The following is a 10,564-nucleotide window of genomic DNA, read 5'->3' as shown; positions in this document are numbered from 1 at the left end:
CGCTCTGAAATATGCAGGTGCCAACAAGGTCCTCTCTGCCTCTGCACCTGGCTGAGCATGGCAGGTCCAAGTCCAGCTAGCCACGTCTTGCTTTGTGATTGTTGCTGCCTGTAATAGTCAGTCATAGGCATTTGCTTGATGATTTGGTCACTGCCTCTCCTGCTTCAAAGTTAGAAAGGATTTGTATCATAAGCAATCAATCAGAAGGGTCACCTGAGACATTGATTTCAGTGCACCCTGTTGTCTCGCTGTGGGGCCTACTGAGTGAAGACTTGGTAGGACTCCTTATGACATCCAGGGAACATGAGTGCATTGACTATAGGTAAGGAGATCCAGAGGATGAGTGTGGTTATCTCCATGCCAACTGGCCCTTGCTCTCTCCACCTGTTTGTACCTGCTCACCCACTCAGTGTCTGTGGTGTTCTTCTCTACCACACTGTGAGTACACTTACCAAAAACCAACAGAGAAAAGTAGGACTTCATTGTTGTGTAAAAACACCCCTCATGGGGTATGCTGAGCTACAATCCTATCCACCAGAACAAAGACAGTGGCAGGAAGGGGGGAAGTTCAGTGTCTCCCGTATTTGGAGCTCCTCAGAAGGGCCCAGAGGACCAGGGTTCATAGAACCTACTCCTAGGGTCATAGGTTACACAGTGGAGGAAGGGCTTTCTTCCAGAAAAAATCTTACACACTGTAGCACAGGCTAACTCTGAACTCACTTTGTAGCTCTGGCTGATGAGGAATCCTGTGGCAGTGGAGAAAAGAAGCCTTAGCCTCCTGGATGTAGGCATTACAGGTTCAAGCCAGCACATAGCCTGCCCCATGAGTAGCCAAACCGTGATCTCACTCTCTGTCAGTGTGTTGCTCTCTCTGCTCATGTGATATGACTTGGCATGATTTGATGTTTGGGGTCTCTAAATTGGATGATTTGTTGCTTAATTATCAGCCTTTTTGCATTAGGGGTTTTAAATTGGAACACCTGCTTTCCACTCACTGCATCATGGGTTCTCTTGTGGGTGCACAAAGGCCAGAGCAAGAGAGCTAGGGACAGATAGTAGTAAGCAGAAAGGATTGCCAGGACCAGAGGAGGAAAGCAGAAAATGCTCATAGCTTCTGTGGCAGTCTCTAGAATGGAATTCACTCTGCTGTGGAGAGAGACTAAAATAGAGACGCCCAGACAGAGAAGACTGAAAAGTAGGCTGAGCTTAGGGAAGTTCAACCAAAACTCTGCCTCAGGATGAGAGCAAAAAGGCTCTGTGAGAGGACCACCTTATGAAGTGAGGGTCAGGAACCAGGTGGGTTTCAGGCCTCTCAGTGCTTCCTTGGAGCTGACAGTCCACTGTCTAACAGACAGTGGCCGGCCCTCTTCTCCTCCTTTCTTCCTGCACCCCTTTATTATTCTCTGCTCCTTTACTGGCTTTCTTCATGGAACCCAACTTTACCGTTGTCTTTGGGTCTACAGAGTGAGTTGAACAACCCCTTGCCAGGATTACAGCCCTTCTTCTAGCTAAGTAGACGCGCTGGAGCAGTGGTTTGCAACCTTCGTGATGCTGTGGCTCTTAGTTCAGTTCCTCCTCTTATGGTGACTCCCCCAAATATAATTTTTTTTTGTTATTTCATAACTGTAATTTTGCTACTATTATGAATGTAAACAAAGGGTTCTTCAGCTCTCACAGGTTGAGAACAGCTCTTATAGATAGTTCTTCAACATGATTTCGTCCTTACTAACCAAAGCTTCTTGTAGCCTTGGAAAGCACACATCTTGTAGCACCATCTTTCACACTAGATTCCTTCCTTTTCTACACAGATTCTGTTCTGGAGACTAAATCTGGGGCATCATGTGTTCCAAACAGTATCTAGGCTGGCCTCGTACTCAAGGATCCACCTGCCTCTGCCTCCCAAGTGCTGGGATTAAAAGTGTATGCAACCACTGCCCAGCTAGAATTTATTTTCTTAATTTCTTTTGGTCAATTTGTTAAACACTCACAAGAATTCCAAAGTCCATGTTACCTGCCAGTGAATCCAACAGGTAGCATGGTTGTTAAATAAAAGTTGTATATGTACATAAGAGAGTGGTGGATCTCTTGGAGACAGACAGGTTCTAGCTAGTTTTACCTAGTGACTATCTAGAGTCTTGTCTAGTAACCATCTCTTGATAAGTGTACTCTTTAAAGAAGGAGTTTGTGCTGGCTAGTTTTATGATGACACAAGATTTAATCATCAGAGAGGATGGAGCCACAATTGAGAAAATGCCTCCATAATATTGGGTTATGGCAAGACTATAGGGTATTTTCTTAATTAGTGATTGATGGGGGAGGGTTCAGCCCCTTGTGGGTGGTGCTATCTCTGGGCTGGTGCTCCTGGGTTCTACAGGAAAGCAGGCTGAGCAAGACATGGGGAACAAGCCAGTAAGCAGTGGCCTCTGCTTCAACTCCTGCCTCCGGGTTCCTTTCCTTTGGAGCTTCTGGCTTTCTTCAGTGGTGGGCTACAGTGTGGCAGTGTGAGCCAAATAAATCCTTTCTTCCCTAGCGTGGTCGTGGTGCTCATTGAAGCAATAGAAACCCTGACTAAAACAGAAGTGAAACAAGCGAAGCTTCTCTCTCTGATGATGGTGTCGGGGATATGGGTCGGGTGGAAAGAGCCTTGAAGTTGGTTGAGTTTGCTTGATTTGTGCAGAAGGGAAGTCATGATGCGCTAAGTAACAGCTCAGTGCTGAAGACGAGGGAGGCAACTTGGGCCTCAGGTTCTTCCCACTACTAAAGAAAGTGCAGCTGCATGTTTTTTAATATGCACGGCAGGGGATCTCAGCAGCGTGATGATGTATCTGCATTAACGTTGAAAAGATGAACACATTTGGAGAGCAGGAAGGCCTTGTGTTTTTGTGTTAGCAGAATGCTTCCTAATGAATAGGAATGTGCTGCCGGCTTCACAGAGCCATATGGCAGCTTTTCTAATTTTAGCTGGGTGCAGATGCCTAATTCTCTCCTTTTACCTTCTAAAACCTCTGAGATGCCTCACAACTCTTCTTGTAACATTTAATCTGTACTGCTTGGCCAGACACTGTGTGTCACTGTTTCCATGACTTCTTTGTCCCTCATGGGACGAACCTCTGCACAGGTTGTACTGCTACCGAGTTTCACAGAAATCACTTATCTGTTACCAGCCAGGTACTGCATGCAAGACAGGGCAGAAGCCGTGTATGTATTCACAGTAGAAACTTAGAGTTTGCTATGCAGGTGATTAGACTTGTGTTTGACATCAGCCCATTGAAAAATTGATAGGTTTCTGAGTGAATGCTTTTACTCATTTTGAAGCAGTGGAATTAATTATAAAACTTGTATAGTGTATCTGGTTAATTTTAGCCAAAGATTCTGATGTTCTACTCTAAATAACTTGGATTCGGTTTTAGGGGGCGAGGCAGTTCTCTTCATGCTTGGCCTAATGTGAAAGTCACTGAAACTTAATTGGCTTTCCTTTTGGGGTGGATCTGCACTTGAGCACACAGGGATATTTTATATGTGTAAATATCTGTGGATTATTCATCATCAGACAGCATTTCACAGGGTGGGTTCTGTTTGACGAATTCTGTCTTTTTAAAGCTAATGTCCTTTTTAGATTACTTTATTCAGAGAGAGAGAGAGAGAGAGAGAGAGAGAGAGAGAGAGAGAGAATGAATGAGAATATGAGAATGAACACAACAGTGAGCATCATCTATACCTGTAACAGGCAGGCAAGAAGTGATACCTGGGTTTCTGTCTGCCTGATGGCTGCCACTGCTCTGCTGGAGTAGAGCAGTCATGTGACTGCCCATCAGAGCCACTGCTGCCATCCCTGTGAAGGGAGGAACCCTCTATTCTGGCAGTGTTTTATGGAAAGACTAAGCTTTTATGTTCTCAGTGCACTTGGCTAATAAATACACAATACTAATGTAAAAGCATTAGTACACTACCACAGACCAGTAAATATACCTCACAGGCATCTATAAAGGTCTTTAAAAAATAAAACCACTTCATAATTCCCAAATATCTCATATGTTTTCTTTTAAAATAAATTATTTTTTGCAAGGCTGTATTTTTGATTTATTGCTGTTCTCACCAGAAAACTGGAATTTTACTTTCAAATTTATCCCTGTACATGGAAGTGATAAAGAGCAATTTAATCCATCCACTTCAAAGAAATGTTTTTCCTGTATTAAGTCAGTTTTATTTCTAGAGATCAAATGCCCCACCTTTTCCTTTGTTCTCAGAGAAAGCACGAATAATAATTACTTATGAAAAATAAGAAATTTAATATTAATGATTCCCTCCCCCCCCCCCCCCCGTTTGCAGTATGACTCATCTTAGCACAGTCCCTGAAGAGACAGGATTTGTTCTTTGCTTTGAAACTGGAAATCTAATTAATTGGTATTGGATTTCTGGGGTACAGGCAAATGGAGGAGGGAGAGGGCAGGACATTGGGAGCAGCCACCCAGGAGGACAAGGGTGGGCAAAAGGCACCGGGTTGGTGGGGAGGGGCTGTCCTGCCAGGGTTTGTGTTTGTAAGACAGAGCTGTTCAAAAGCTGTTTTATGCTTTTCAAAACTCTTTTGGAGAATGAAACAGAAAAGGAGAGCATTGTACCTTTGGCTGTGACTCTCAAGTCACATTCTTCATCTAAAGAGCACGACCATAATGGCTAAGGTGCAACAGAGACACGTGATGTCACAGCACAGAGAGACTCTGGGATTTAAATGTTAGCATCCCTTTCTCTGATGTTGTGATGAGATTTCATAAGGTTGTGATCATGGGAAATCTAGAACCAGCCTTCCACTGGTGCCTCTACCAAAGGATATTTTTATAACAATGTATTTTTATAGTTAATGGATGCAAAATATAGAAGACTAAATATAATTCATAACCACTGAGAAAATTGCCTAATTTAAAATATTAAATGGTATGTTTTAGTATGGTAATGCTATACTTACAGAAGTATAAATATCGAAGAATCGAAGCTTGTTTTTCTATGCTGCATACAGTTTTCTCATTGCTGCACTGTCTGAGATACAGCATATGTCCAGTTAACATACAGTTATTCTCGGGAGATCGCCTCCTCCCTCCTCCAGCTTCCTCGCCTCCTCCCTCCTCCAGCTTCCTCGCCTCCTCCCTCCTCCAACTTCCTCCCCTCCTCCCTCCTCCAGCATCCTCCCCTCCCTCCTCCAGCTTCCTCCTCCTCCAGCATCCTCCCCTCCCTCCTCCAGCATCCTCCCCTCCCTCCTCCAGCATCCTCCCCTCCCTCCTCCAGCATCCTCCCCTCCCTCCTCCAGCTTTCTCCTCCTCCCTCCTCCAGCTTCCTCCTCCTCCCTCCTCCAGCATCCTCCCCTCCCTCCTCCAGCTTCCTCCTCCTCCCTCCTCCAGCATCCTCCCCTCCCTCCTCCAGCATCCTCCCCTCCCTCCTCCAGCTTCCTCCTCCTCCCTCCTCCAGCATCCTCCCCTCCCTCCTCCAGCTTTCTCCTCCTCCCTCCTCCAGCATCCTCCCCTCCCTCCTCCAGCTTCTTCCAGCTTCCTCCTCCAGCATCCTCCCCTCCCTCCTCTGCTTTTTCTCCCTACCTCTCCTGCTCTTATTTAATGTCAAGGTTAAACTAAATATTGGACAGAAGTGGCAAGTACTTCATAAAAAGTACCCAAATACTGTCCATTCAGGACCAGTTTAATTTTGGTTTCAATTGCTTTAGTAAAGCCGTGTTTCTGGGTATTTTGTATCAATAATTTTCATATTATTGACTAGTTTTTATTTTAGTATTGAGAAGTGGCCCAAGCATAAATTCAATGCAGAACTGAAGAACACATCACAAATTGTCTAGAAAATGCATTCCAAACAGTGAGGAGTATAGGACTGAAAAGCTAGGTTTTCCCTGCTGGCTTTTGTTTAGCTGACAGCAAGCCGTAGAGCAGTGTCATGCTCCGCATAGCTTGCCTTGCCACGTCTCCGCACACAAGTCACGTGTTCCACTAATAGAACTTCAGCCTCATCTTGAAAATTGTTTCTTTGGTCCTCACTTACTAGAGCTCTAGTTTAGGTCATTTGGGGACACTTCAGAATGTTGGGTTTTGCAGGGTGATGGCAGCGGTGCACGCCTTTGATCCCAGCACTTAGGAGGCAGAGGCAGGTGGACCAGCCTGGGATGCAGAACAAGTTTCAGGACAGCCAAGGTCACACAGAGAAACTGTGTCTCAAAAAACAACACAAAACAGAAAAGAGGACTATTGTTTAAAGGCCTGCCTGAGGCTTGTGGTCTTATGCCACCCGCCCACATGTATATCCCCTAGAATCTAACCTAACCAATCCACATTCATGAAACATGGCCACCCGTGCCCAGCCAACCCCTTCTCTGAACTAAAATTGGCTCTTTACAGCTCAAGCCTTCATTTTCCTCTTCTGTTTTTGTTTAAAGATTTATTTATTTTATGCATATGAGTACACTGTCACTGTCTTCAGACACATCAGAAGAGGGCATCCGATCCCATTACAGATGGTTGTGAGCCACCGTGTGGTTTCTGGGAATTGAACTCAGGACCTCTGGAAGAGCAGCCGGTGTTCTTAAGCCCTAAGCCATCTCTCCAGCCCTTCCTCTTCTGTTGAATGGCACACATTTTGCCCTCCTGGATGCAGTGTGAGCTCTTGACCAGTAAGGATGGGCTTGACACTCCAACCCCTCACCCGCTCAGAAGCTCACAGGCCACATTCCACTTCCTCTTGTAGGCTGAGATAGAATACTCATGCTGTGATATTAGAATCACCTGCTGCCTTTTTCCTTTTAAAGATTTACCAGGTGAATATTAAAAGGAAAAAACAGCATATTTTGTTATTATAAACAATTTTTCGGGGTGGTACTTACTTTTATCCAAGTTTGCCAAAAGTCTTCCACACACAAATGTTATCAGAGCCATGTCATCTCCTAGCCCCTGTTCCATGTTATATCTGACAAGTTTCTAAAAACAAAGGAAGTTCTGTGCTGATTTGCTCTTGGTTCTTTGTATCTATCTTTTCCTAAAGTATAAAGTGGTCTGTCAGCCTGTTGCTGCAACGTTTATAACACCTAGGCATGAAGGTTAGAAGTTAGGGGTACTTGCTGATTGAGTTGTCATAAGGAAAGTTGTATACGTTACACAAAACTATTAATAGATGAATTTACTTCCTCAGGAAGATATGCCCTTTAGATATGTCTCATAAAGTCTAGTGATTGCTCGACAGCTGTAACAGACATCACTAAGATGTATTTAGCTGACCCTTAAAGCAACAATAGTACTACAGAAAGAAGAGAAGGAATTCACTTCTTCTGTGTGTTCAGAATCTCCTCTGACAAGAGCTTTAGGTTTCTTAGCAGGTAATTTTAAAAATTGGGGGAAGGGGTCTGAGTGCCAGCCCTCACCTCTCTGCCCCCTAAGTATAGGGCATGGCCAGCAGCCTTGGGCTCTGCCCTCAGACGACAGCGGTCCTCAACACTACCTTCCCGCCGTGTGGACGGATACATCATGAGCTAGAGTAAACTTTGCTTCCTTGTCATGTTGTTTTGTTTAACAACAAGAAAAATACCTAATACACATGGTAGCGTATTTGAGGGGTATTTTCTTAGACTCTTGAACTTATACTTAAGTTCAAGTAGTAGTATTTTATTCCATTTAGGGAGAAAATGTTGATTGTTTGTTTATTTGTGTTTGTTTTTGATGAAACATTTTTAATGGCCACAGAGAAGGATGGCAGTTGAGAGCCCAGGCTGCTCTGGGAGCTTTCAGTGACAGGCAGTGACAGGCACCAAGTTCCCTTTCAGGGCAACTGCAGCGTCATCTCTCACTGGACCCCACCTCCTTCCCTAACCCAGAGCCTCGAATTTACCACTAATCTGCATGCCCAATAGAGATGTAACAGTGGAGAATGAACTGAGAGAAGGCCAGAGGCATTGGAGTTTACCATGTCCATACAAATATTTCTCTGTAGAGCAAGTCTTTAGAAACCCTGAGCCATGCTCCTTAACCCTTCTTCTCTCCTTGCTTTCCAGTCTTGGAACTGCACCCTGAAGGTTAGTAGAGGGCAGGGGAGAGTAGCTTTCCACTCCCACCAACCTCCTAATTTACTCACTCTTGCTGGGCCTGGGCCAGGGATAGCCCGTTTGTCTGCCAGACATCTGTACTTAATGACATTCCTAGCCTACAGTGCCGGCCCGGCCGTTGAAAATACAGATGTGGTTAGTCCTGTTCTGACTTACTAATCTGTTTTCAAATGGGACAGCCATCAGTGTGGCAGCATTCTGTTGAGGCAGTGTTCTGTTTTATGGACTGAGAAGGCAAGAGCATGCAGACATCCTCTAGGACAGCGATTCTCACCCTGTGAGTCATGACCCATTTGGAGGTGAATGCCCCTTTCACTGGAGTCGACTAAGACCAGTGGAAAATACAGATATTTACATTACGATTCTTAAGGGTAGCAAAAATCACAGTTATGAAGTAGCGATGAAAATACTTTGTCACCACACATGAGGAGCTGTATTAAAGGCTCACAGCGTTGGAAGGTGAGGAACACTGTTCTGATATATCAGACTGATGTAAGGCAGGCCTCCCAGTCTGTGCCCATGCCCCTACAGTCCTAGACCTTCTTGGAAGGACATCTCTTGTGTGCCCTTCTGGTGGAGAATCCTGCTGCTGGGGGATGTATCTAGTAGAAGGACACAACCCGCAGACAGTGAGGGGGACAGGATTGGCCACCGTGTGCTCAGTCTGAGCAAGGGTTGCACCTTGCTCCTCCATGCTGAAGAGGAAAACTAAGTAAGGGTACACGGAGAGGGCCTTGAAACCACACAAAACATAGTGCGTGCATTTTGAGCTTTAGAATTAATGACGCTTGGAAGCTTAATGCCAAGCATGCAGGCACTCTGGTAAAGCAGTGACAGCGCTGCAGTATCCCCAGAGAAGTAGGTAGAGGTCTCCGTCCTGTGCTTGTGGGTGGAAAAGTGTCCCTTTCTTTAGGATTTACCAGGGAGTCCTATACAGTAGGTAGCAGCCAGTCCTCTGCCCTAGGATTGGAAAAGAGGGATGTTTGCTGTACTCTGAGGATACTAGGGAGAGACAGAGCCTGTGGAGAGACAACTTTTAGGGAGCCATTAGGGAAGAGAGCAAGAGATAGCACAGGTAAGATGGAAGAGGAACCCCAAGAAACAGGCATGGTGTGTGCTTGGTCTTGGTCAGCTCTGAAGAACATGCAGTGACACTCAGAGCGGAGTGCAGACACTGCATGCTGTTAGTGGTCACCGTGCTTGAGGAAGGATGGAGATGAGAAGACCGTGTGCGGGGAGAGGTTCTTTCCTACCATGTGCATCCCAATATCAAACTCTCCTCGTCAGGCCTGAGAGCAAGTGCCTTCGCCCACTGAACCAGCTCGCCCTCCAATTTGTAGTTTCTAAAGTGTGTTTTGCATACTGTGTCTGTCATTGACACAGCCATGATACACATGTGGCAGACACTGAAACCAAGGCCTTTGTTTGCCTTGCTCTGAGCTGTACTGCTATAATAATGATTCAAACCTGAGCTAAGTCTTTTTTCTCTACTGGCAAGTCTACATCATGAAGACTTTCCAATGGGAGTAGAAAGATTTGGAGGATCTACATAATCCCCTAATTATTTTTAGGTTCCATAAATTAGGCTTTAACAGATTTTTTAAATACTGCATAAAATTGTTTTTACAAAAAAACAGTTACTATGGTCAGGGAAAAGCAAGTTGATTGTGAATACCAAATTAAGTTACAGTTTCGTTTGAATTTTTAATTTTTTTGCATTTAATTATAATGAAAACATGCAGCGTAAACAAGGATGTAATTTATTCAATTTACAAGTAATTGGCACATTGCTTTTGTGTTGTTTTCTAACAGGTTGTGGCTGTGTATGTTACGCTGTAAACTTCCTTTGCCATCCTTGCAGGAACTCATTTGCACATGTACCGATAGCTATGCGTCTTTTCTCCTCTCAGCACTTTTTACCACAACCTCATGCTGATGGCACATCTTCAACCCTGGGAGTCTGAGCCCTGGAGCGCTGTCCAGCTCCTCTGTACAAAGTCAAAGCTCAGCCTCTGCCATCCTCTGAGGGCCTGATGGGGCTGCCTCTCCTCTGCCCTAAGTCACTGAGTGCTGTGGACAGGTTAGGTCGAGGCTCCTGTTACTTCTTCCTCAGAAGTGTACAGACATGTCCCAAATGAGACTACTGAACTCTGAGCAATAGAACCTCTCCCCGCCCCCTTCTCCTAGTTTGGAGAATCTCTTGAGTGGAAACTAATTGTGCCATAGGATACTCGGTTTCATAATCTATATTTTTTAAATGTCTGCGAGGGACAGCATGAAACCTCTAAACTCATTTTCTCCAAAGCCTGAAAGGAGATCTGATACATGTATTCTGGAGGTGAAAGGTACCATGTGGTCCCTCCTTCCATCCGTTCCTGTCCTCCAGGGGCAGCTGGATACGCTCTGATTGATTTATAGGCACATCTGAGCCCACCAGAGATTTTGGCGTTGGTGTGCCTTGAGATAGCACCACTATTT

The sequence above is a fragment of the Arvicanthis niloticus genome, unplaced genomic scaffold, assembly GCF_011762505.2.
Source record: "Arvicanthis niloticus isolate mArvNil1 unplaced genomic scaffold, mArvNil1.pat.X pat_scaffold_1139_arrow_ctg1, whole genome shotgun sequence".
NCBI classification, from domain to species: domain Eukaryota; kingdom Metazoa; phylum Chordata; class Mammalia; order Rodentia; family Muridae; genus Arvicanthis; species Arvicanthis niloticus.
This window is presented reverse-complemented; position numbering follows the sequence as displayed.